The sequence below is a fragment of the Phalacrocorax aristotelis genome, chromosome 7 (genome assembly GCF_949628215.1).
Source record: "Phalacrocorax aristotelis chromosome 7, bGulAri2.1, whole genome shotgun sequence".
Taxonomy (NCBI): domain Eukaryota; kingdom Metazoa; phylum Chordata; class Aves; order Suliformes; family Phalacrocoracidae; genus Phalacrocorax; species Phalacrocorax aristotelis.
Window position 1 is genome coordinate 1,244,228 of NC_134282.1, and position 26,301 is coordinate 1,270,528.

The following is a 26,301-nucleotide window of genomic DNA, read 5'->3' on the forward strand; positions in this document are numbered from 1 at the left end:
CATTCTTTCCTGTTTTACTCTTTTGGGAAGGCTCCTGCAAGACTTTTTAAAAAAAAAAAAAATCTCTATCCTTTTGCACGACAGCACCTCTCACACGAAGGGATGTACATCCATCACTGGCAAGAACACTGGTACTTTAGCCATTGAAAAGAAGGGAGCTGGGACAGGGAACTCCGCATGATGTCTGCGTAAGGGTGCGCAACCTGCTGCCAGCAAAGGCAGGGAGCTGAGATGGGCGGTCCCTGCAAGACCAGATCAGAATTTAGTGCTAAGAGACCCGAGCTCAAGTCAGTGCTCTCCTCAGAAGCTCTGTGATACCCTAAGGGAACACTGGTTTCTACCTCCAAGGCCCCCACAAGGAAACGGGAAGGTGGGGCACTGCATGTGCAGGTGTAATAGTGAGGTGCCCAGATAAGACAGGGCAGGGAACCAGGCAGTAACCAAAATTTCTAGAACACCACACCTAGCTGTGGAACACAACTATACAGTTTTACACCCTGCTGTATCAGAAGTCTTGATAATTTATACAACCCTCTTATCTGTAGTGTTTAAGTACTTAAAGTATTTATTTAATCATGAAAATACTGTCAGTATGAGACTAGGTATCAGTGGAGAACAGACAGATGAAGGGAGTTACCCATGGCCATTAAGATGTCTGTGGCAGAACAAAAGAAACCAAAGCAATTTCTCCATCCTTTGGCCTTCTCGCACAAGGACTGCAGCTGCTAAGAACATGAGCACATAAAATTGAAAGAATTCAGGACCTACATGAAGGTCTTTGATTAAATTACAAATTTGATCAAATATCAATCCATTACAGGAATCACCTAATGAAATTACACACACACACACACACACACACACAGAGGGAGCAGATGGAACCAAAGTTTTCTAATACATTGTAATCACTTCCTTCACAAGCAATCCAGTACGCAAAGAAAACATTTTGCTACCTACAGTTATTATGTGCGTATTACATGCATAATAGATGGTAAGTTTGGAATCCATCAACGCATTTTACTGCATTAATATCTCCCAACTTTTACACAATATCCCTTTAAAATTACTATGTCTAGCTCTTTATTTCAATGGTATGATGTGACAGATCTTAAAGAATCTGTTCCAACCCAGCAACTCCTACTTTCACTCCCACCCAAACATTCAATCTGTGTATTACAGCTACTTTTCATAACTTCTCTTTTTCATTTATCTTTAATAGGCTGAATTTACATGGCAAGTTCCTGAAAGAAAGCAAAAAAAATGTTGCTGATTCTGTTTTAAATCAAATACATTTTAACTTCACTCTCTGCTACAAATCCATTCAGGGTTTACACTGACTCGACAATTTCCCTCATCTACTTTTGTATGCTACCAATCCCTTCATGCATTTCTCTTGTATCTGCAGGCTATGCTTTTTCCATAAACAGTGTCAAACACACTTGAATGAAAAAAACACTCAAAAGAAAGTTAATTTCTGGAAGAATTTCAGCTTAAAAATATTACGAAATAGATACAAAACTAAAACCAGACCTCACGGGAAAAATTACAATTTCAGTTTCTGTCAATTGTTTTAATTTTCCCGTGCTCTCAAATACCACAACATTTTCCACATATTATGTAGTTCGCAATCTACATGCCCGTTTTACAAAATAGCTTCCAGGTTTCCCTCTGGTACATATTTGCTCCCACCCATCTGATGCTTCCAACTGCCTTGCGCCATTGCCAGCATGCACGAAAGTCAGACCTGTCCATCAGGCCTGACGGACACCCGAAAGGCTGCACTGCAAAGCTTCCACGAGAGAAGCCTCAGGGAGATGTTCAAGCACAGGAGAGAGGAGGCTTTAGAGCACAATAGCTGACAGAGCAGACAGAGCTCTCAGAAGGGTCTAGTCGCTTAAACTGTAAAAGAGCATTTTTTGCACATGGATATTTGTGTTTTCTGTGTGCAGAAATCAATGAAATTCAACGATACCCATGTTTCTAACTGACGAGATGCTATCATACACTATCAAGTCTGTCAACCGTGGACTCATGATGGAACTTAGAAATTGACTAAGAATATTAGACTATTACTTTGCATTTTTGAAATAAAGAATGACGAGAATTCCTAATAAGCAACTTGCTAACCACAAAATGGGCAGCGATGATCTTAGTCACTTCACACACCAAACATAAATTCTAGAAGTGGCCAAATATTTCAAGAGCTCTTCACACAGCTCCCACTAGATTCAAAAGTATTTTACTGACGGTACCGGCTTAAGCTCATGGATCTGCAAGGTTAGGTTAGGAAAATAGTGCCATGTTATCATTAGCACATTTTCACAACACACAGAAGGCTTGCATCAGCTTGATAAAAAGCCTTTCTTTTGCTATTGCCCATAAAGTTATCCTTCCTTAATCTTCTAAATTGAAAAAGCATAGCATCAAATGCTAAACATGACCTTTGAAGTTAAGCTTGCCACTCAGGCATTATTTTCCTGGTAAAGTTATTTTTACACACACATATGAGGCTAACAGAAAAACACTGCTCTGCTTTCACAGGCAAGGTGGCAGAGAAGCACCTAGAATCTTCAGTCCAGAACTGGGTCTTTATTGCATATATAAACAGGTATCAAAGTCATAAATCCGCAGCCTAGAAAACCCTCAGGTGTACAGACTAGTAAAGAAACAGAAGACAGTGTAGGAAAGGGATATAAGAAAATGAATAAAGTTTAAAAAAATCCAAGAGACACATCTGTGGTGCATCATAACATTCTTCAGTTCCACATAAAAGGAACATGAAACATCCCTATAAATCCCTAGTCTAGAACTTGATGATTTCAGTTAAATTCCACCCACCAATACTTATGTACAGCTTATTGCAAACAGGAATCTAAGATGCAGGAACATACATAAAGTTGTAAATAGAGCATGTGTGGCACCCTACGATCTCAAAACCAGTTGTGGTTTTTTGTCTATAAAGGCTTAGCCGTCACAGAAACTTACAGGAAGGACTTTACACCATCCGAGTCTGTGCTTCACTTTTGCTTTAACAGAGATTCTTCGTCTCAGGCTCCAAAAATACATTTACTATAATTAGTTAGAGCTAACTGAATTTATCTGTAGAATTCAGCCATTGCTGTCCCAAGCATTAATGCAGCATTTTAGCACCAAGTGCACTCTCTCTTAAACAGAGGAGTTCCACTTTCTTATGCACAGTTGAGGAGTCTGCTGGCCCGAGAGGCTACTGAAGCTCCAGCAGGCTACTACCTGCTGCCTCTCTAAGCAGTTACACACTGCTAAGAGATGGCTACAAGTCATTTACATCACATAAAACTCATGACATTTTGACCAGAAACAGATATTGCCATCTACCACAGACTGTCCTTGTGGACTGTCCTTGTCCAGCAAGCGACGGACATTGTAAAGCAACAGCACTTGGCATTTTTCAGCACTTAAACTGCTCCCACCCAAAATCAGCCGCTGCTCAACTCAGGATAATTGATTTAAACCACTACCTCTCAAAACAAGAAGAGTCAGCATTTGAAGATGTTTGTTCATAATACTTCAGAGACCAGACCCTGGACTGCTCGGAGGTCGCACGGGCAGAGGTGCAATCGTGGCTTGCCTGCACACCACGGCACAAGGCTCTGCCTGGAGCCTTGGGTATCTCTGTGAGTGGGATACTCACAGGAAGAACGAGGAATAAACGACTGTCTAAGAAAGCATACAGTGCTTTGGTCCTGCCTGCTCTAAATGTTCCACCTGTACAGAGACCGACTGTAACAAAAGAAATGACTGTTTAAAATAGTTTTAAGTAAGACAGAAGGGATGCCCTACAGTTAAAATCGGAAATACCACGTTAAGGGCTACAAGCACACGATGCTGAGCAGGACATCCCTCCGGATTAACATCATGTCAATGAATGCTCAGCTTCCCCTTCCCGAATCAGTTAGAAGAGACCAGAGTGGAGATCTCTCGGGTAAAAAGCAGTCTAGCGTACGAAAGCAAGGAGCCTTGCAGCAAACTGTACTTCTACCTTTGACCCCTGTTACAGATCAAGTTTTTTCACAGAGGGGTTACTAGACCCCTCTCTCCTGTAGCTCTGCCCTTACCTGCCAGCTTTCTAAGTGCGAGGACAAACTGTCAGGTGAGAATAGAACCAGCCCACCTCGCGTTGCTGTTGGTATGCTGTAACAAACAGTCTCTGAGGAAGCTGAAGCAATAAATACTCCTGCAAGCATCTCCCAGGTCTGCTTTATTAGCCAGGAAAATAAAGAGACTACAACGTGTAGTCCCAGTCGTGCCACAGATTTTATGATCTTTGAATAATAAACAAAATAACAGCTAAATAACAAATTATCAATTTAAAACAAGGTCTTCCTCACCCAACAAACCTGCAAGAATAGTATTGGGTCCTTTTCTTTCTTTTTATTTGGGGGGGAGGGAAGACAAAATATTAAGCCACATGATGAGCATTTACACTCTACATGAATTCCAATGCTCCAGCCTTCAGAGGTTTTGTTCCACTCGAAAGGATAAAACTGGCAGAAAGTATGTGAAAGCAGTATTATCTAGACATCACAACTCTACTGGAGGGCAATGTATCCTACAAGAAATTTACAGATAAAAAGATATTTTTAAAGACTAGTCTGATGAAAACTTTTAATCTCAAGTCTTGACCATTCTACGTCACTGGATGGGTTACAAAGGCTACATGTAGTCGTTTGTTGGACTATTTTGTCTTCTTACAGAGTTTTATATGTAAGCCTAGAAATATGCTACAAAACCACCTCTTTGTGTTTTACTTTTTACATAATGTGAAGTGTTTGTTATCCAGTTAAATCTGATTAAATGTAAAGGCTAAGCAGGTGCTTAAAGCAACAAAAAGTTTTCTAAGATATTTTGCTGGTGTTCTGTGAATCCACAAGGAATGAGCTGTTAAAAACAAACAAAAAATAAATGTAAAAACCAAAACAACAAACCTCACCCCACCCCTCACCCCCAAAAAAACCCTAAACAAAACACACTTTATCACACAGTTCATGCTGAACAGCATTTTTATCTGCATTATAGGCCTGACTCCAAACTCATGGTGTATCAGGAATGCCACTAGTACGACAGTTGTAAGCGACCTCGATGATCCCCTCTCGCAGCACCTCACTGCGCTGATCCTGCTGTCCCACCCCTAACCAACAGCCACCACGCTCACTGAAAGCCAGGTCTGAAACGTGGAGGATTTTGGAAGCATCCTGATATGTTTGGGGATGGACTTCATGGAACCAAAGAGAGCACTGGGCGTGTTACTCTACGTTTCAAATCAAGGTCAACATTGCCGCAACACCCCCAGCGCCGAACCTGGCGCCACTCAGCATCGGCCCCAGGGAAAGCTGAAGCAGGATTGCCCAGCACTGCTGCAGACATACCCTGTTTTGCTCATCCGCACCTGAGTGCAAAGTCTCACTGTATTGGTGTTTCAGAGAAGCTCACATTGCTTTTAACAAGATCACACCGAATGACAACAGTGCAGTAAGAAAAATCAACTTTAAAAAATTTGCCATTTTTAGGGTAATGTGAACAGAGACATTGCTTTCAACCAAATACAGCATCAGCCCTGGGACAGCGAATCTAAATGGTGGTTAGGACCTGGAGGAGGAGGCCTGGGCTCAGGGACACCTCAGTGTTAAGGCCCTTTCCTTATGTCAGCACCACCCACCACTTAAACTTATCTCTTCTTTAACTCTCTGTACTCCCTCCGATTCCCATATCTTTCTGTAGCCTTTTTTTCCCTTTTGTTTTCTTTTAAGGGACTCCTTCCAGTTGCGAGACTGCCTAGCTCTGCGTTTTCTTATGATCTTTATGAGAACCCAGTTACACCACAAGCTGCTGCATGTATTTGCTGAGTCTGCTTTTAGTGTCCAGTGACTGAAAAATGTAGCTGGAGGAAAAGCATTTCTTGCAGGCAATGCAGAACCCTAGATGGCACATGAGACTCAGGAATTATTGTCCTTTGTCCTCACCTCTTGCTGTTTAAGACATTAAAAACAAAAAGCCACTGAAAAGTCCATTGACAATCTTTTCCCATCCTAGTCCAAGGGCGTTGAATCAGACTGACTAACATTGGGCACTAGAATTATTTACTGATATTCAACAGTTGCTTCAACAGATACACCAGCTCACCCATCGCGTTGCTAACCTGTCATAGCGTGCTCTTCCTTGTTGAGTTTATGCTACTCTGGATATAATGTTCTCTAACAGAGGAAGTATTTTTTAACTCATCTGATATAACTTCAGTTCCCCATTTTATTGTTTCATTTCTGTAAATTCCTCTCAAAGATTCAAATCAGAGACTATAATAACCATGCATACAAGTACATAATCATACATGTTCTCAAAAAAAGCAGCAATCATTTGTTGCCATAAGCCTCTCCTGCAACAAAGCCTTCCCAATATGCAATTGAGATTATGGAGGCCATTTATTTTAAAAAAATAATAATACTGTGAGTAATTTATTTTACTGATTCATCATACTTTAACACAAAACGTTCTTGAGCTTGAAAGGTTCAAGAACAAGACATGGCAACTTGAAATCAGGAACAGTTGGAGGCGCTCCTGTAAGATCCAACCCACGTTTAAGAGCCTTACAGTGGTTTACAAACATTCTGCCACAAATGGAGTGCTGTCGCTGAATGCAATTCAATCTAGGGAAAGTTTAGAGAGTATCCATAAATATGCATGAATAGCAGGGGGCAAAGTCAGAACTCCAGTCGACACTGTCATCCCCATTCAAGTCACTTGTTCTGCTTACAAGATCACATCCTTAAAAACTGCAGAAGAATTCATGAGGGAAAAGCTTGCACAGAGATAAAAACCTATGTTCTCTGCATGTCACATATAATTCTTAATATTTATTTGTATTTTGACAGGTCCCAAAGTTTTCAGGCAAACTGGTGCTGCACTGTTATAGGAACCGCACATAGTAAGATGGCAAGCCTTGATACCAGGATAAGACCATGAGGGACACTATCTTGCTTTGTTATTGTTTCATTTGTTAAATAATCAGTTAAAACCTCTTGGGTTTGACAAAGCCTTTAATGAAGACGATATCTTAAAGTTTAAGGAGGAATAAAGGAGAAAGGATACAAAACTAAGTAAAAGGTTAATTATTATTTTTAAAAGCAGGGAGAGGAAGGAGATAATCATTTAAACAAAAATAAGTGTCACATGATACTGGTATGCAAGCATGTGAAAGCATGAATTCTTACGTTATCTAAATGACACAATCCAAACAACGTCCACTACTTGTGTCGTTGTTCCCATGCTCAGCACTAGAAAAGTTTCCCACTAATGCACTGTATAATCTCAGGGTAGAAAGTCTGACGTTCTGCTAAAAATAATAAAGAGCAAAGTTGTTAACTTCAATAATTTCTTCATCAGTTCTAAAGATATGAAACGGTAGGGAATCACAAAATATGCAGCACTGATAGTTCCAGAAAAAGTTTTTTGGAGATTTTCCATGTTTGCTGTTTTATAAGTCAGTCATTAGGAGGCAGCAAATGGCTCAAAACCATGTGAGAAAACAAATCCTGTAGGAAATTGAAAGTGAATAGGATAGTAAGAACTAGGAGTGGGAAATAAATTCAGATACAAGAGTGACTTCCTGACATTCTCCAATTCAATCAGATCTCAGGTTACCACAAAGAAAATACTTCGGAAGCTATTTGTTAAATAACTTGGGATCTCACTAACGAAAGCCACACTCAAACTCTGCATGGTTGACTCTGGATTTTTGGTAGTATTGAAAAACAAAAGACTTACCCTAGCCTGTTTTCCTATCGCATGCTTTCTAAGCTGGTATCACGACATTGTACACACAGATGCATACGGAACACAAAACAAATCACGTCTAGTGCCATTTAATCTAAAGCAAACGGCTTATAACCGAAAGTTCACAGTTCTAAATTATTCCCGTGGTTTCTCTTTTCAAAGTATAATTTAAAAGCCAACGTGGTTTTACTAGCGCTTCATTAACAACAATAAGGTCTTAGCCAGTAACATCCATACCTCTCTACTTTTCCTACCAGAATACAGCATAAGTCAAGCTAAAAATAACACAAGAAGCTTTCTTAAAAAAAAAAAAAAAACAACCAAAAGAACAAAACAGCCACCCAACCCAAAATTTCTGAGAGTGCCTACATTTGTATAAAATTGCCAGTAATATTTTATGTTGTGCAACCAGGAAGCTGTTTTTTAAATGCATTTATATCCTGAATCAAGACACAAGTGGAAAAGGAGAAGCATTTTACATTCTAAGCAAGTCTGTAAATATAAATGATTAAAATACAGGCTAGGTTTGCTCACATCTTTGAATATGACATGTAAATTAGTGTTTATTTCACAAGCTGTATTATCTCCAACACAGAACAATGCACTTATCTGTATCTGACTAAACAGTTTTGGTAAGTAACAGAGAAAAGAAGAGTTAAACCACATCAATATTTCACGTTAATAGATTCGATTCATACAGCTGCACAGCATTCTTACGATACAGAATTTCCAATTAATCAAACATTTTCAGCTTTTCCACATTAATCATGAAATACAAATAACAAAAACAAGGCATAAACTTACTGTTTGCTAGGTGTCCACACTGTCCTTTGGTCTGAGTCAATGGGAAATAATTACCACTAGGAAATCTGGTAAGCAGAAATACAATAAAAATAAACATTAGCATGCCAAAAAGAATAAGCTCAGCTTTCCTGCAAGTATTTTTCCCCATAATACTTCACAGGCAAGGTTAAAAAAAAGAAAAAGAACCAAAAAAGCAAAGTTGAAAAAAAAACCAAAAAACATATACACATTTAAAACATAGTCCAGCAGTGTTCAAGGATCCTTGCCTCTCAAACTTTAAAGCAGCACAGACGAACGTTGAGATGCCTATAATAGAACAAAAATCCAAGTTCTCAATCACTAGTTACGCAGTATGTGTCAGTAAGGAAGACAATTTCCAAAATAATGATTAATGTATTATCCAGATTTTTTTCCTCTCTCTCTCTCTCTTTTCCCCTTCCCATTCAGGTTTTTCTTCTTATAAAATGCACATAGGTTTTTTCTTCCCTGTACCCTGACTCAGGCCTGGCTTTGAAATGCATTTCAATCTCCCAACACAGACTGCTTTCACTGCATTTAGAGTCCCACCAAGGCCCAGCTTTAAAAGCTACTGATTCTTTTTTTCTTTAGCCTTCCTCACAAAGGAAGGGTATTTTGTAAATTACCAGCTCGTTCAGATCAACAAAAGGTACTTTCATAGAAAGCCCCATTTGATTTTGCTCAAATTTGATTACAAGGATGGAGAAAAGGAAAGGAAGTCAAAAAGAAAAACCCCAGATGGCTTTTTCATTCATCTCAGTGAATGAGCTTTATCTGTGCCTTTTGAAACTGTAGCAGTGGAAAAGCATTTCTGTTGGCTTAAAAAACTTGACAAAAATTATTGGTTTGCCATTTCTCATGTAACTGCCATTGGGAACTGGATGAAAAGACTTTTTCATGGGATCGCCTGCTTGGATCAAAATAATGGAGATTAGGTATTTCATTATAAATTACAGTGGGAGATAGAGCAGGCTGTCATATTAATAGCAACCTGCTCATGGCCTTCAATGGTAGCTATTCTCCTAGACAAAGGACCAAGGGGGTTGTCTATTGAACTTGTACTTTAGGCCTGATCAATTTTCTATCATCAAGGCAAAAGGTGAGGTGACTAACAAAAGAATTCACACATGACTGACCTCATAAGCCTATAGATAAAACAGCTTAAAGAAACAAAACACATCCTGAAATTATGGGTGATAAACTGTATAAAGGAAAAAGAAGAGAAATGATAGAAAAAGGGAAAGAAAGAGCATGTGGTCTATAATTCTCCCTCCCTTCTTAGGTGAATGGACATATTAAAAGCTACTTGTTTTCAGCTGCAAATAATTGCAGCCTTTGCTTTGCCATGTTCTGCCTTAAATCCTTCCGTGTACTTTTTTCCCCCCAACACTGTTCCAGTAATTTCATTCACGAGTAACCACAGTACCGAGTTTAATATAGAAGTTCCAAGAGCTGTAGCCACACACAGAAAGGATTACACCTAACATCATAGGCAGAAAGGTGTCACACAGGCATTACATTTATAATCAAATTACAGGAGTAGCTGTGATCCTTTGGGTCGGTATGCTTTTATACAAAACCTTGCTAATTAAGTGAAAGTTGGACAACTGAGTTATCTATCAAGAACATCCCCCAGAGCCTGAAGGCCTTGACACCACCTTCTTTCACTACGATGGCGTGTAATTTTATACAGTGTGCAAAAAAGCATGTAAAATGCCCACAATATATTAGGAACCCTTACAACTATATTATCTGCATTTCTTCTGCTGCTTCCTAGGAGATGAAGACCCTTTACAGCATTTGCATTCGGCTTTGCTGATCAGCTAGAGATAGAGGGTGAAACCTTCACTCTCCCGAAGCCAAATATATAGCCGCAAAATGTTTGCTCACTTCTGTCAAGATCAAGATTTCCTCCAGGTTGCTGTGTAGACAGAAACTCAATTATCCAGAACACTTACACAAAGAACTATGGCTCCCGATGCATGTTAACCCTGTTGAAATTTCCCATAAGAGGTTAAAGTGTTCGTATCCCCTCCCATGGCATTTGCATAATTAAGGCAAAATTGTAGAAGCGTACAAATATTTGTATTTTAAGGCCAAAACACCAGCTAAACCAGCTGAGAATTCCCCTTACACACAGTTAACAGCAGCTCAAGCGTAAATGGTACCCAGCAGCCTATTTTCATCCCACCAGGGGGGAGGAGAGCAGTTTAGAATTTGGTTTCAAGTCCCAGCTACTCAACCACCCCAAGTCAGTATGTGCCAGGTTTTCTGAGACATTTTGGAATTTCTCACAGCCCTGCCGGTGCCGTGATACTGCCATCTGAGAATGAAACTAGCCACTGATTCAGGGCGCTTTGCCACAGACCACAGATCCACCTGCCTGCATAACAATGTTTATGTAAAGACACCAAAATAGTCCAGGCTAAAAATGAACCCTTTTCAGTGAGGTAAGATCCAGAAACAGCTAGGCAGGGCACACGGGAGGCTACAAACTGCTACAGGGGAGGAACTTCTGAACCACAACTTTGCTGCAGAAGCCAATGGATGGTCGAATTACAGACTGAGTCCTACTGAAAACAAATGTATGTTCATTATTACACAGAAACATTAAGTAACTCATTGTAAACACTGTTTCTGGAAGTAAAGACAAGATGAAGATGGGCAGAACAGCAGCACTATGTGTTGAGCTTTGGCTGCCAACACAAAAAAATCGAGAATCACTGCCAGAGCACAATCCTCCGAGTAGCTCAAATATGTGACATCTTATTGGAACTCAGTAGAAGCCCTAGTGGTAACAGTATCTTTCCATTATCCCAGAGATGAGCTGATGATTACTAAACAATTAGCAATTAATCCCAACTTTACATCCTCTGTGAGGGGCTCTGAGTAGTTACAGAAGAAAGAGCTCCTGTGATCATTGTAGATGGCTCTCTGAAACTATTTGCGCTGTGCTCAGTAGCAGTGAGAAAAGCAAATGGAATATTAAGAGCTATTAGAAAAAATATAGCCCAAGCAGCAAATACCTTTTGTTACAGCTTCAGTATCGTTTGAGTACCCTGTATTAGAAGTCAGAAGCAAGGCAACATACCAAAAAGGACACACAGGTGCAACCACACACTTCAGAAGAAATAATGAGGCAAGCACTGACTGCCGCTGAGGCATGGACAGGCTTGACCCACAGAACACACCTCATACAGGACACGTGTAATTAGCAACCTTGTAATGCACACTGGAGAATTAATCAAAAGCCAATGACAGGGTTGGTTGTTTTTTTTTTTTTTCTCTTTTGCTTTGCTTATTCAAGCAGGACTCCACTCACACCCCCATATTATAATGTTGTGGTAGACCCTAATGGTAAAGGTCCATGCCCTGCCCTTCCCTTCCACTTCCCATCCTCGCAATACATCCTGCCTATGCATGGGTGCCGTTACATTAGGCCACACTGCTGCTGCTTACGCTGCTCTCGGAAGTGGGAAGGAACAGGAACCCGACCCCAGATCCAGGCCTGTTCCTCAAACAACAGTACCGCATATCTAAAAGCGCTGCATTTCCCACTCTGGACCTCTCCGTAACGATGAGGTATTGTTGCCCAACCAGTTACTCTTTATGCTGAGGGGCCATTTTTGTATTACAAGTTTGGATCCCGCTGAACACCTACTTCTGGGTAAAAGCACCAGTAACTGGCACAAGGAGACAGAATAAATAATATTTGAGATGATTTTTAGACTGCAAAACATTGTTGATACGAAGGCTGGCTTAATTTTTAATAATTGTTAAATAGTGAGCCCCAGTAATAACCAGAATCAATATCCCCTAAAGCAGTTGTCATGAGAATTTGTGAATAGCTATTTCACTTTTGAATGATAACATATGTTAATCTAAATTAAACTTCTCAGGTAAATGAACAAAGCTTTTTCTAAGCTTAACTTCTGCATTCTGTGCTCCTATAAGCACTCAATCTGTTTGGACATATGTATTCCAGGGTAACAGAGTCATTGCCAAGGCTAATGAAAATAATTCAGAGGGGGCACTCTGAACAAGAAATGTCCACCTAGGTAATGTAATTATAAGACATGGGCCAAGCCAATCAACACCTCAGGAACAACCCCCCTCGTAAAAGTCACTGACACGTTTTCTTCTAATTCATAATCTCAGGGCAAGAGACCTGCAGAATAAACAAGGTCTGTTAGGCTCCACGTCTCTCAGCTTCCCTATTTGGCAGGGCCACTCTCAACAGCGTAACAGCTAACTGCTTCTCCCTGCCCCATTAGTCACGGTGAAATAATTGGACTTAAAAGATAATTTTTGTTTTTCAAAGCGCATATCAAGTTTTTTTCCCCCCAGATTTCTTTTTGGATGTATTTTCTGAATAATCTTTGCCAATAATTCTCGCAGTGCACTTCAGAGAAGTACAGCAGACATCGTAGCACGATGTCTTGTGATCAGCCATGCTGGCCGAATGAGAAGTCTTGTTTTCTGACGAGGCCCATCCTCTCAAAGAGGTGGAATGGCACCCATGCCTACAGGCATCCCTGAACTGGGACCTGCATGAGTAATGTTCAGAAATGCCTACTTGCACGATCTCCAGTTAGAAATTAGTTTTCCATTAAAATTCAACATACATTCTTGCCAAAGAACAACAAGAAGAAACCAAATAAACAAACCACCCACCCACCCCTCCCCCCAACAAAAAAAAACACCAAACACCCCACATTTCCCCCCCCCCCCAAAATAGGGGGATATACATTTACAAGGCACTCTTTACAGCGAAGGAAGACAGTAACACTGATCATTCTTAGCCCATTCGATGAATGAAGTGGTGCATAAACATTTGCAGTAAAACTATTCCCCATGTTTCCTCAAGTTACTTTGCTGTAACTAGTTAAATGATGCTATGTGCCTTTTTATCTCCTGCAAAGTCTTTTAGACATACTGGGATAGAACTGTTTTTCTTTTTTAAAAATAGCACTTCTTAGTTTCCCTCCTTTAGGGCTGTAGAAGGATCATCGTCAGCTTTAATTGTACTAGGCAGGAAGAGAGCTAATGACCGTAAAGAGTCTGTCACATATCATTAACATTTTTAATCGCTGTGGTTGCTAAACCCAAGCACTATTAATAGCATTTGAGGAAGCAATGCTACAGGTCAGAGAAAGTGAAAACATAAGCTTCCTTGTTTTGTGGCTTCTAACCACAAAACTGTAAATGTTTCCTAAATAATGTCAGGTGGAGCAGATGAATCCATGACATAAGACAACCAGAGAGTGCTCTGCCAGTAACTTGCTCCCATTTGTACAGTGAAAGTTCCATTTAAGTGATTTGGTCCATTTTGGTTGCTGCACTATGGCATGTAAAATGGCTGGCTGGGAAGCCGTTCCCAGGGCACTCAGGAGTTTGAGGTTAACGTACTGAATCTCACGTGCCGCCGAAAGGAAGGCGGCGTAAGTCCAGGAGCGCAAGTGTGGCTTACTCCGGGCGTGAAGTGGTTCTTAGGAGAAGGCTTCCTCCTCCGCACTCACCCCAACCTAGCTCTTTGTTCCTTTTCAAGTTTCCCTGTCTTCTTTCCATCTCTTTTCTCCTCCTTGCATCACATTGTATTGCTTCCACTTTCCTAACTAAATTTTTGAAACCACTCTAAATAGGGAATAGGTGGAACACCTGATGCAGATGCTTCTTGAAAAATAGTCCATTCTAAAGGGGAGGCTTTAGTCCCTTATCTCAAAGATTAGGAAAACCCCTACCCAGCCTGGGTATACAATAATTTCAAATTAGAGTGTCTTTAAAAAAAAATATTAAAATTTCAAAATACAAAAAGACGAATCACAGATTTGGAAGAAAAAACCGTTTATGCCACTTGGCGAACATGTTGTATCAGTAACAGCCTGTAAGGTAGTGAAAGTAGCAGCAGCAGAAAGAGACCCTAAGTTGTCTGTTTTGCCCCAGTTGAGGGCAGGGGTATTGGACACTTTAGCACCAGGTGCTTGCTTACGTTTATATGGTTCTGAACTGAGTCAATCACAGAATGGTTGGGATTGGAGGGGACCTTTAGAGGTCATCCAGCCCAACCCCCTGCAGCGAGCAGGGACATCTGCTTGTTTCAAGGAGTTGAGGTCCTTGTATTTAGGTAGTTATAAATTAAGTCATATGTGAAAACACTCCATGGGAAAGTATTAACTGAAGTTGTAGCTTCATTACATTTTTCCACTGATGTACCACTATATATAAAATATGGTGGCTTTTTAACACAAAAATACAGTATAAGAAGGGAGGAAAACCGCAGACTGAGCTGATGAAGTTACCCGAATTGCAGCCTGAACAATTCACTAGACTAGCGCTTGAGTTTACAGGTAACCACAATGAGGAAGTCACGTAAGACAACAGCAAACAAAAACAATGCATGTTAAGAAGTAACATGTTAACAAACTCAGAGAACTGACAGGCAAGGTTGCATGAGACAGACATACAGGAAAAAAAAGAAATCAAGAAAAAAAGGCAGGTTGGTTGCTTTTAAACAAAAAGGAAAGTAAAGAAAAAAGGCACTGGGGATTGCCCCAATTCAAAGGAAGGATATAAATAAGGATATACATATTTTAAGTTTTAACCACCTTGGCTAGAAGTTAATTTCTTCATTGACTTCAAGCGTAAGATGTAAACATCTGAAAGTGGAAGCTGTCAAATATAAGTATAAAAGAATAGTGGGAGTACACAAAGGCAGTGCCAGAGAAGTGAACGGATAAATTGAGGTAGAATTATCAAGAGACGAAGGACAAAGAAATTTTACAAATACACTTCAGAGTAAGAGGAGGATCAAGGAAAACTGGTCAGCAGCCTGAAGGTGAAAGCAAGCTATTGACATACTGTGCCGAGAAGTCTGAGGCGTTTATTGCTTTATTGACAGTTGTTACTAAGAAGCTCAACTGTAATCAACTGGCTGCCACAATTAAAAGCTATAAAAAACCCAAAACAAAACAGTGGGACAGTATCAGGACAGAACAGATTAGAAAAACGTAGGTCAAATCATTCAAAGTTGGCTATCCCAGATTAAAGTTGCCCAAAGTCTTAGAGAAGCAGATGAGTATCACAGCTGTTACCGCTTGAAAGCTGTTGCCATTAGAATTATTTCTGAAAGCGCATGATGGATGGACATGGGTACAAAAGCCTTTAAGAGAGCAAAAAGAATGCCTGTCCTAAAAGGAGGAGAAAGACATTACAGCCTAGATACAAACTGGGAAACTAAAGAAAGTTAAAGTCAGTCACCTAAAAGAAAAACAGGAAATGAGTAACTGCGCATGGATTCACCAAGAACATGGCACAAGGCAACAAGCCTCGTAGTATGGGAAATAACCGACGTCACATTTCACGATTTTAGGAAGACTTCCGGCATCATCGCACAGCACTGTCTCCCGGTCTAACCAAGAAACATCACCTAAATAGGATTACTACAGGGTAGATAGCTATAGGGAAAAAAAAAGATACCATAGCTATCAGTGATTCACTGTCTAAAAGGAAAAAGGCATCAAACGGAGTTCTTGGTCAGCACTGAATCCACCATTAATCTTGATGACAGAAGATAGTGCTCCCATAACGTCTGGGGGTAGGTCTAAGATAGGAAGACCTGCGGGCACACTGGGGGACACAGTCAGAGTCCAAGAAGATCTTGGCAGAACTGGTTTGCAAAAGATTAACAGTGATCCAAGGGGAGGTACATTATTTCTTACTCTCAGAAATGATCAACTGCAGACATATACGTTGAGAAATGGCACAACAGTTCAGCACTAAAGGATCTGAATCAGAAGCTAACCCTGAATCTACAAAGCTATTGCAAATAAAAGCAGTTATCGTACTGGAAACCTTACAGACAGAATAAAGCATGCCCTGATTGCCACCTGAAATGATCTTTTTGCTTTACTTGCTTTTGATAAGGCTTTAAATGGATTACTGTTTAGTTGTGGACACTGCCTGCAGGTTAAAAATAAGATGTAGTTACTCTGAAAGAGCAGCAGTCTAGAAAAAAATCTACAAGAAAAGACTGAAATATTGGACCTTATTCTAGAAACACCTTCAAAAAGCCATCACTTTAACTCAACAAATATGCACTTATGTCCCAGAAATGGAGGTTTGAGCTAGACATTAAAAAAAGAAGAAAAACAAACCACATACCTCTGCAGAGGTAAAGACAGATGTGCAAGGAAAACAGACAAACAGACAAGCCCTGGAGAGCTCTGGAAACTGGTTAGAAAAATGTCAGTCAGGAATGGTTTAGTTATAACAGATTCTGTATTTAAGACCATATCTTGAGGTTTCTTCCAGATTTTTTCCACTTATTCTTTTATCTTAAGACTATCATAAAAACACAAAAGTAGCTGAAAACATAATTCAATCAAATCCTGTTAAAACTATTATATATGTCAAGATTTAAAGTAACTTTTCCTCAAACTTCATAGAAGTCAGAACGCTCTCTAAGCCAAACAGAATCAATTACGGCCCTGTTCCACTTTAAATATGAAGTATTTAAAACCTCCTTTTTGGTCAATATAGCTTTCCTGTATTGGAATAACGAGCTTATAGTATCGTGTCTTCCATTGAAAGATATATTTTTAAGAAACACATTAAAAAATTCCCCAATTTTTATTAAATATCATAGCCTCGTCATCTCTGTTCCCAATAACATATTTCAACACAGTTGTGAGTAATACTAATTTCAGTCTTTGTGCCTGTTCATTGCTGATTTTTTTAACCCTATGGTGGTATCAACAAATACTTCAGTTATTATCAGTTAGGAGCAGCTGTGGGGGCTTTTGAGATTTTTAAAAAAAAAAAAAAAGAAAAAAAAAGAGATGTCTCTAGACAGGACTGAAATCACCAAGGACACTGAAGTTGGTAGCTAACCTGGGCAGCAGTTTCAGCTATTGGGCAGGGAGCAGAAGTCTGTTGCCATACTTCCAAGAAATCACTCCACTTCACCCATGCAATCTAACATCTAAATTTTTGAATGCAGGAAAAACATATTTTTGCTGCAAATATCAAAATGAAGTGGAGTTATGACTTCAGTAGCATAGGACTGGTCGCTGACTACTTTCCCTGGAGAGAACACCCACCTTTTCCCAGGACATGGAACCTTTCACCATTGCAAGCTCTGGCTTTGGCAGCACATGGGATTTGGCCGCTGCTCCCAGAACCAGGAGGTCAGAAGCTCCTTGTCAGTAACATGCATCACTCACTGGTATTTGGAAGCAGCTTTGATATCCCTGCTTTCCCAGACTGTTGTTCTAAAGGAGCTGGGGCAGATAACAAACTTAAACCAGAAACAGGGAATAGCACTCACCAAACCGATATCAAAGAGCAGCACTTATATTATTGAACTGATAAAACTATTCATATGCCTTGTCAAAATGAATAGAATGAACGTCTTTGAATGTCCTTCAGAACAGCATACAGAAAAGGAATCTCATGCAGGATGAAAACATTAAACAAGCACTTCCACTGGCAGGGGTGGGGGGTGGGGGGAAGATGGGAAAATTTGAGGTCATTTAAGTGAATTATAGATACTCTCCTGGACCTTTAACGGAAGCAAGATTTTGTCTGAGATGAGAACCAAAGAGATAGAGTGAGCCAGGGTACGAAAAAGGGAAGTTATTTCTGACAGTAATGAGTAAAAATAGTATTCATCCAGTCCTGCTGTGACTAAAAAAAAAAGTCTTCCGTGAAACAAGAGATAGTAAGAAGACTAGCACTTCACTGACAGCACCTCTATGACAGTGTACATCAGCGTGGACTGTTTAATCCACACTAAGCCTCCACAACTCACCACAACCCAGAAGGAGATCCTATGGAAGTTCTTTAACATGATCATGTCAAGCCTCCAAAACATTGAACACAATGGCTTCGCTACCGAGGCAGGGGGTATCTTGACACATTGCCATGGAGCAGCGAGGAGGTCAGCTGCGTGGACGTGTGGGAACAAACTATGCTTTCTCCTACATGTGGTAGCCAGGAAATGAGGTATTTCTGTCCTAATTTGACTGTACCAAGCCAAAGAATGTAATAGTAATATGCCATATTCATCAAATTTGGTAGATAGGACTACTTGACGAGGCAAAATATTCAAACCACAAATCAGGTTGTTAATGGACTGAGAGAAGCAAAAAAGAGAGGATCAAGAAAGGTTTCAAAATGTTAGAACAAGACCAGCAGCTTTGTAAACAAAGAATCAAGATACCAGTCAAGTATCTTCAACAAAATAAACAAATCAGCATCCCAGAAGCTGTAATATTGTTCAAACCTTCTGATAAAGTTATGTAGACCCATAGTAATCCATAACAAGATTTCAGTCTTAAGGAAGCTAGTTCTGCCACGGGTAAGGCTCAGGTAATTAGCATTCATTTCTAATGTAATCTATTTTTAGGTGTCATTTTTTTGGTCTGTACATAGTGGTTAACACCAACAAGGGTAGCTATAAACATGAATGCTTAGTTTTTTTAAAAAATAATTAGCTAAAGATTACCTTGCTTGGGAAGACCATTGAGAGTAACACTTAAAACGGGTTCTGCAAATGTAGGTTTAATTGTTTGCAGATCTTTTGGCAAGTTCTTAGATTACCCAAGCAAACAAAACCCTTATCGGGGGGAAAAAAAAAAAAAGACCAAACCCATTAAGATTGCAGTCTCTGAAAAGACAGTTTTACAGTAGGCTTCCTTCTGAAACAGGGAACTACATTCAGTATGTATAAAGCTCTGCAAACTGGATCCATCCAAACTGCTCCACAGCCACTAATATCAAAGGAAGCCTTACTTACACACTGAGACTCCCAAAAAAGAATCTAGGAGGAAATTCAGGTTAAGGCATGGCACACTTTCGAACACAAACAGAAACTGAAGTAAATTAGCCTTACATCACTACAGAAACAAAATACGCCAACATATTCAACCACTTAAGAACATATATAAGAATATATTAAAAAAAACCCAAAACCCACCTCACTTCTAAGTTCACATTAAGATGTGAACAAGACAAACCAAAACCAGCACCACTTTCAGCCCTAGGCTGATCCTGCAGGACCGGGTTTAGCACTGGCTTTAGCAGGGCGGGTGCGGCTGGGTTCAGCTGGTTGATTAGGGCAGACAACAACTGCGAGGGAGGAAGGGCGGGAGGGCGCCTCTCACTCCCCCCACCTGGCAGTGCTGTAGGTTTCAGGGTAACAAAGCTGGGTTTGCAATGCACTGACTCAGTTGTGGCACCAAGTTCTAGTCTTGAAATACATCACACATGAACGAGCTTTTCTTTCTTCCCACTGGCACTGGTCTTTTCCCATGTCCTCAGTGTGAAACTCCCAGCTGACATTTGGCAATAGGGTCCGATAAGGAAATTGCAAAGCTAGGGATGAACTCTCCTTTGCTTCCTTGCTTTCAGGTTTTTTTTCATAATATTTCATAATATTTTTTACTACTACTATTTTTTACTATGGTAAATTTTAAGTGTATAACAGAATTTCTGTCCTTAGTATTCCTCTGAATTTTGAGCATCTGCTAAGCACTTTCACAGCTATATTAAAGAAATAACACATATCAGGATGATCATATTTATAGCAGAGCTGCAGTCATTATCATTCAGATCTAATTTCTCCATAAAGACTGCGTTAAGTGTATCTTTGAACATTTTCATCGCATTAACGAATTCAAAAGATTTTCCTATTTTATATGTGGCGACAGGAACAGCAGTGTCATGTCAGAGAAAATAATGAATTTAACCAGCTTCCTGATTTACCATGCCAAATTTTACATTCTCTGGGCACCTGAGGTAATGTCTGTTCTTATCCTATAAGCTATAAAGCTTCAGCTACTTCTGTTAGTACTTTATGAGTAAGCTTTTGATCTCCAGCAGATTCCTACATCATAAAAGAGACACAGAGGTATTTTCCTTGCATGAAGAATTCAAGGGTCAAGAATAGGCAAAGAAATGTTTGATCTGATGACCTTACAGGCAACTTTGTTTAAAATTTTTCAAGTGCTTACAATAAAACTTTTACAAAGGGATTTGGAAGTTGCATGCATAGCTATAATTAAAGGGAAGGTGTTTCCAACTACAGCACGGAGACAGAGAAAATGGGTCTTTCAAAGGTACCAGGAATGACTTTTTCTTGTTCTCCTGTCAGCATTACCCTCAGTCAACGTGACACTTAACTATATTCCCGAGGCTCGAGCTCCTTCCTCTATATCCAGGCTTTCAAAATAAGCGTTAGCTTAGAAAAGCAGTCCCTTTTAACGTCAGGAAACTAGCAGCTGGGACCAGCTGCGGCGGGTGTGGGTGGCGAGGCGCTGGCAGCGGGGCTGCAGGGGCCTCGCTGAGGACAGGCTGCGGCTGCCCGTGCTGGACATGGCCGGCTCCAGCCAGCTCCAGCCGGTTCCAGCCGGCTCCAGCAGGTTCCAGCCGGCTCCAGCAGGTAGTGCCCCTGCAGCCTGTGCAAGGACCGTGCTGGATCAGATATCCACGCTGGGACAGGGGTACTAAAATCTGTTCTCATGCACCATCAGTCTGCACCTTGGGACAATTTTAACGGGATAATTAATTCAAAAGTCTTTTGCTATTTTCTATGCAGTGACAAAATCAGCAGATTGCTTGATGCCATAGCAAATAATTTAACCAGCTCCTGATCAATCATTTGTAAAAGTATATTCACTGGGGATTTTAATTTGCTTGCAAGAGACCTGTAATCTTTTTCTGATGCTGACAAAAAGGCATCTTGCACACAAAAATGTTTAGGTAAAATTGCATTTGGCAAATGTATTAAACCAGCATTGCCACGAATACTCGGCATCCATTGCACGCTCGCTGGGGGCGGGGGGCTGTGGTCAGTTCGTGACAGTTCCTCTGCTGCTCCTTCCTCCTCACGCCGTTCCCCTTGTTGCCGCTGAGCAGGGCTTACCCAGAGCCAAGGCCTTTCCTGCCTCCCACCCCAGCAGCGAGGGGCTGGGGGGACACAAGGGGCTGGGAGGGGACACGGCCGGGACAGCTGACCCCAGCTGACCCCAGGGGTGTCCCACACCATATGGCGTCATGCTCAGTGTATAGAGCTGGGGGAAGGGGGGATGTTGGGAGTGATGGCGTTTGCCTTCCCAAGTCACCGTTGGGTGTGATGGAGCCCTGCTTCCCTGGGGATGGCTGAGCACCTCCTGCCCGTGGGAAGGAGGGAATGAGTTCCTTGTTTTGCTTTGCTTTTGCACATGGCTTTTGCTTTCCCTGTTAAACTGCCTTTATCTCAACCCATGAGGTTTCTCACTTTTACCCTTTGATTCTCTCCCCCATCCCACTGCGGGGGAGTGAGCGAGCGGCTGCGTGGGGCTGAGCTGCCGGCTGGGGTTAAACCACAACACCCAACACGGAACCTTCGCACAGGCTGCAGTCCTTCCAGAACTGCTCCTGCATGGGTTCTCAGCCAAACCTGCTCAAACCTGGTCCAGCATGGGCTCTCCACCGGCCACAGTTTGTTCAGGGAATATCTACCTGCTGGATATTTCCTGAATGTACCTCACAAGTCCTACACAGAGACCATGAGAATGTATCTTTAGCTGTTACTGAAAAGCAAGGTCCTTTATTTACTGCCGTCCTTCTCCACTACAATGAGATTTTGCAACGTACAGACCTAGTAGGTTGTGGTCTGAAGTAGATGCCACAAAAGAAAAATGTGGAAGACTACAAAGACAGCATGCTAGGGCATTTCTCTCTTCCACCTAAGCCTAGAAACACGGAATAAGTTTATTATATTAGTCTCCTGAAAGGCTGAAAAGTCCAAGTCATAGTAATGGGCAATCCCAATGGCTTGGGATGCTGCCTACAGATGGTGTGCTCTCACTCTGAAAATCAGTTAGGGAGGAGGAGGGTCTTTTTGTTCCCTGTGTTTGGATTCAGTTGAGATTCTTTAATAAGGAACATCGAAACAGAGCTTGACTTTCTCATGCGCACTAGGTACAGGAATTGCTGGGTGAAACTGCAGAGCATTGCATTGCCTTAAAAAACGATCCCTGACCGGTTCTGTACAGTAAGCGAAGACAGATCAGGAGAAATAGCGGGACTGTTTCTGACAAATGGGAGCAAATCAGAAGAGTGTACTTCCCTACTCAAGCACGGCTCCCTGTAGCGTATAAACACAGCTGGGGCAATTAAAAGTATTTTAACAAAAATGCATTATAACTGGGATTATAGACCTTACATAGTAAATGGTCTCAGCAAATATTTTTTTTATCTGTGCAAAAACATAACCTCAAAAGCACGCACTTCATTATAGCTAAAAGTTTAGGCATTGTAGTTTGGACATATACCAAGAAAAAATTGGATTACATTGGAAAAAGAATTTAAAATTCTGCTTATTGGACACATGGGAAGTTTTAATAATTCATATAAATTGTTTGTAATCATAAAATGAAACAAAATGCAGCTATACTCAATCAGCATGGTCCACTGGATACAGAGTGGTTCCAGGCCTGGGCCCTAGCCTCAATTCTCTCCATAGATCGCTTCTTGCTCAGAGGAGACACATGCAGCTCCACAGAATTATGTGAGGTACATAACCCCGCAGTCATTGTAGCTGTGATTTGAAAACAGCGTTGCAGATCAGGGGTTTAAGCTTCTGGAACACAGAGAAATGGAGGGGTTCACCTTTTGTCTAATATATTTCCACAAACAAAATAGTTAACTATTTGGTACTTACACAAAAGCACAAACATAGCCTGCATCCTATTTTCTAGTTCACCATATGTCTAACAATAAATGAGCAAAAGTTCTTCCTTCTGAATATTGAAACAGTTTGTCACACACGATTTAAAACGACCCCCTCATTATAGAGAATATTTTCACCATATGATTGTGAGCATAAGAACAATTAAAGAAATTCTGAATTCTCAGTATTTTCTTTAAATGAGCTGCCTGGCTGTGCAAGGTGCTGGACTGACAGCTCTGATAAGTGAAGTCCCCCGTCTGCTGAATTGATACAGTACAGAGAACAGCAATGCAATTTTCGTTCATACTCTCCCGGGTATGTAATTTATCCCTGACCTTGAGAAGTGCCCGTTTAATCATTAGCCTCTCTACTGAAACTGCTAACAAGAAAGGCAACCGTAGTGGCACAAGGCACCTGTTCATTAGGGAGCAGACTGAGAAAGAGCATCGGCTCATCGCAGCACAGAGCACCACGTAGAAAGAACTCTTCTACGTGTGGCTGATCCTCCCCTCTGCGAGGAACACCAGCATTGCCAGTAATATATTTTCTACAGTTGCAGGCTCACATTTTCTTTGCTTGAATGGACAGAAATTAAAACCTTCTTCTAAAAGTTAAGGTAATGAAGGAACCTATGGCAAGGAATCTCTGATCATTAAAGCACTGTATATGTTCACGCTGCCTGCATACATGGCAGTGAGCTATGAAGTTCTTCACAGATACATATTCTTGCTACTTATAGGACTGAAAGAGGTATGAGACATTTGGTTTTGCTTTCCCCTTTAGATGTGTATGGTACTCTTCCAATGGTCCATACAATATTTGGGGGAAAAAATCCCTACGCCAAGTCATCTGTGTTTTGCTGCACAGTTGAAAAAATACTTTATTAATTACGGAGGGAGAAAAAAGAGCTGGAACAGACATAAGCAAGCCACATGCAAATTTGTTGAACAGATTACGCTATTGTTCATCAATAATGCACAATTTTCGTCTCAGATAAACAATTTCAGTATTAGCAACAACAGAATCTACATATACCATAAAGGGATGTTTAACAAGACATAACGAGTGAGATCCAGTCTTAAAAATTCTCATTTTATGGTAACTGTCACACAAGGAACCAGCATTAAATATTTCTGTGTATATTCAATCTTTTAACTCAGAAGAGATAAGGGTGAAGAGGCCAAATACTTTCATACATTAATGATGAAAACAGAAGATGAAAGGGAAAAAAAGAAGAAAGAGGAAAGGAGGCAGAAAAGAAGTTAGACTTTTTAAAACCCAAAGTTAAATTCAAATGATATCTGTAATCTAGGAGACATTAATACTGTGACATGAAATGTATCATGTGAAGTGTCTACACACATTATTAAAACATTTACTTAAAGATTTTTAAAGTGAAAGCTTCAAATTTGAATGTGCAAAACAGAAGTAAAGGTTTTCTGGGGGGCATTTTGTAATTGTAGGCGAAATTCACACTCTGTGTGACTGCAAAACAAAGAGCAGGCAACACTTGCTCTAGGAATCTCAATGGGATTTACAGTCATAGTCCTGTTGTGGAAAATGTACTTGGTAATGGTATTTGACATTCAGTGTCTCCTGCAAACTGCCAGTGTTGGAATTTCCCCTCCTGAAAGCATGTATTTGATACCTGGGCTTCTTTTTTTTTTTTCCCCCATCTCATTTACATGTGGTTTTCCTTTTAACCCCCACCCCTTTTTAATTTAAATAAAACTCTGGAATAAAAAAAAAAAAGAGAGAAGATCACAGGATGTGAAGATGCCATTCTGGGAACTAGCAAGCAGTCTCAACAGTAAAAGAAGCCAAGTGATCTTTCAAGTGGGCTATTACTGTAGTTGTAGGAGCAGAATAATGAAACTGAACAGAATAATTGGCCTAAATATCTGGTTAGAGGGCTGGTACAGAGAAAAGAGCATGAAAGGCTCTACTAAAACCACAGAAAGGTGGGTGTTCCTGCAATCAGCACAGAAAAAAAAAGCATTGGAGAAGTCTGTAAACTAAAGAAGAGGGGAAGGGAACCATTGGAAAGAAATCCAAGCAGAGAGGGGAAAAAATACCCTCTAAATCTGAAAGTCTAAAGGAAAAGAAGGCAGTTGATTGTATTTGTTGACATTCCAAGGATGGCAGTTGGGAAACAGCAATCAGAGGTGTGTTGTAGGTACACACTGTACGAGAAATATGGGCGGCTCCCACGATACATCTAGGAACACTCATGTATTTTTAAAACAGGGACAAAGCTGGCTGAGTAGCCTTGTATAATGAGATACTATTAAAAGAGGGGCTTCAGCTACCCCTACAAAGGGAAAATAAACAACCATCCTCTCTGAACTGGTCACTTCCATCAGCTGAAGACTGAACAAGTGACTTGTGAATAGAAAAGCAGTGCAGTCAGTATACTCAGGTGTGGTGACCACCCATGTTCAAGTCAACACTTCACTACGTTAGAAAACATCTGAAGATGTAAGATACAGTTTAACCATGTGTGGTGAGCTGACCCTGGCTGGACGCCAGGTGCCCCCCAAAGCCGCTCCACCACTCCCCTCCTCAGCTGGGCAGGGGAGAGGAAATACAGCAAAAAGCTCCTGGGTCGAGATAAGGACAGGGAGAGATCACTGAGCAGTTACTGGCACAGGCAAAACAGACTCGACTTGGGGAAATCAGCTTAATTTATTACCAGTCAAATCAGAGTAGGATAGTATGAAATAGAACCAAATCTTAAAAGACTTTTGTCCCACCCCTCCCTTCTTCCCAGGCTTAACTTCACTCCCTATTTTCTCTACCTCCTCCCTCCCAGAGGCACAGGGGGACGGGCAGTGGGGGTTGGGGTCAGTTCTTCACAAGTTGTCGCTGTCACTCCTTCCTCCTCTAGGGGAGGACTCGTCACACCCTTCCCCTGCTCCGGTGTGGGGTCCCTCCCACGGGAGACAGTCATCCATGAACTG

At 40.8% G+C, this 26,301-nt stretch overlaps 1 long non-coding RNA gene across 2 annotated transcripts in view; it reads right to left on the reverse strand.

Annotated features, from left to right (window-relative positions):
- Positions 1 to 26,301, reverse strand: part of LOC142059597 (uncharacterized) — a 188,476-nt gene that overhangs the window by 142,957 nt on the left and 19,218 nt on the right. For both annotated transcript variants that reach the window (XR_012661434.1, XR_012661435.1), the window contains exon 3: positions 8,611 to 8,675. This is a non-coding gene — a long non-coding RNA (uncharacterized LOC142059597). The remainder of the gene's footprint in view (positions 1 to 8,610; positions 8,676 to 26,301) is intronic.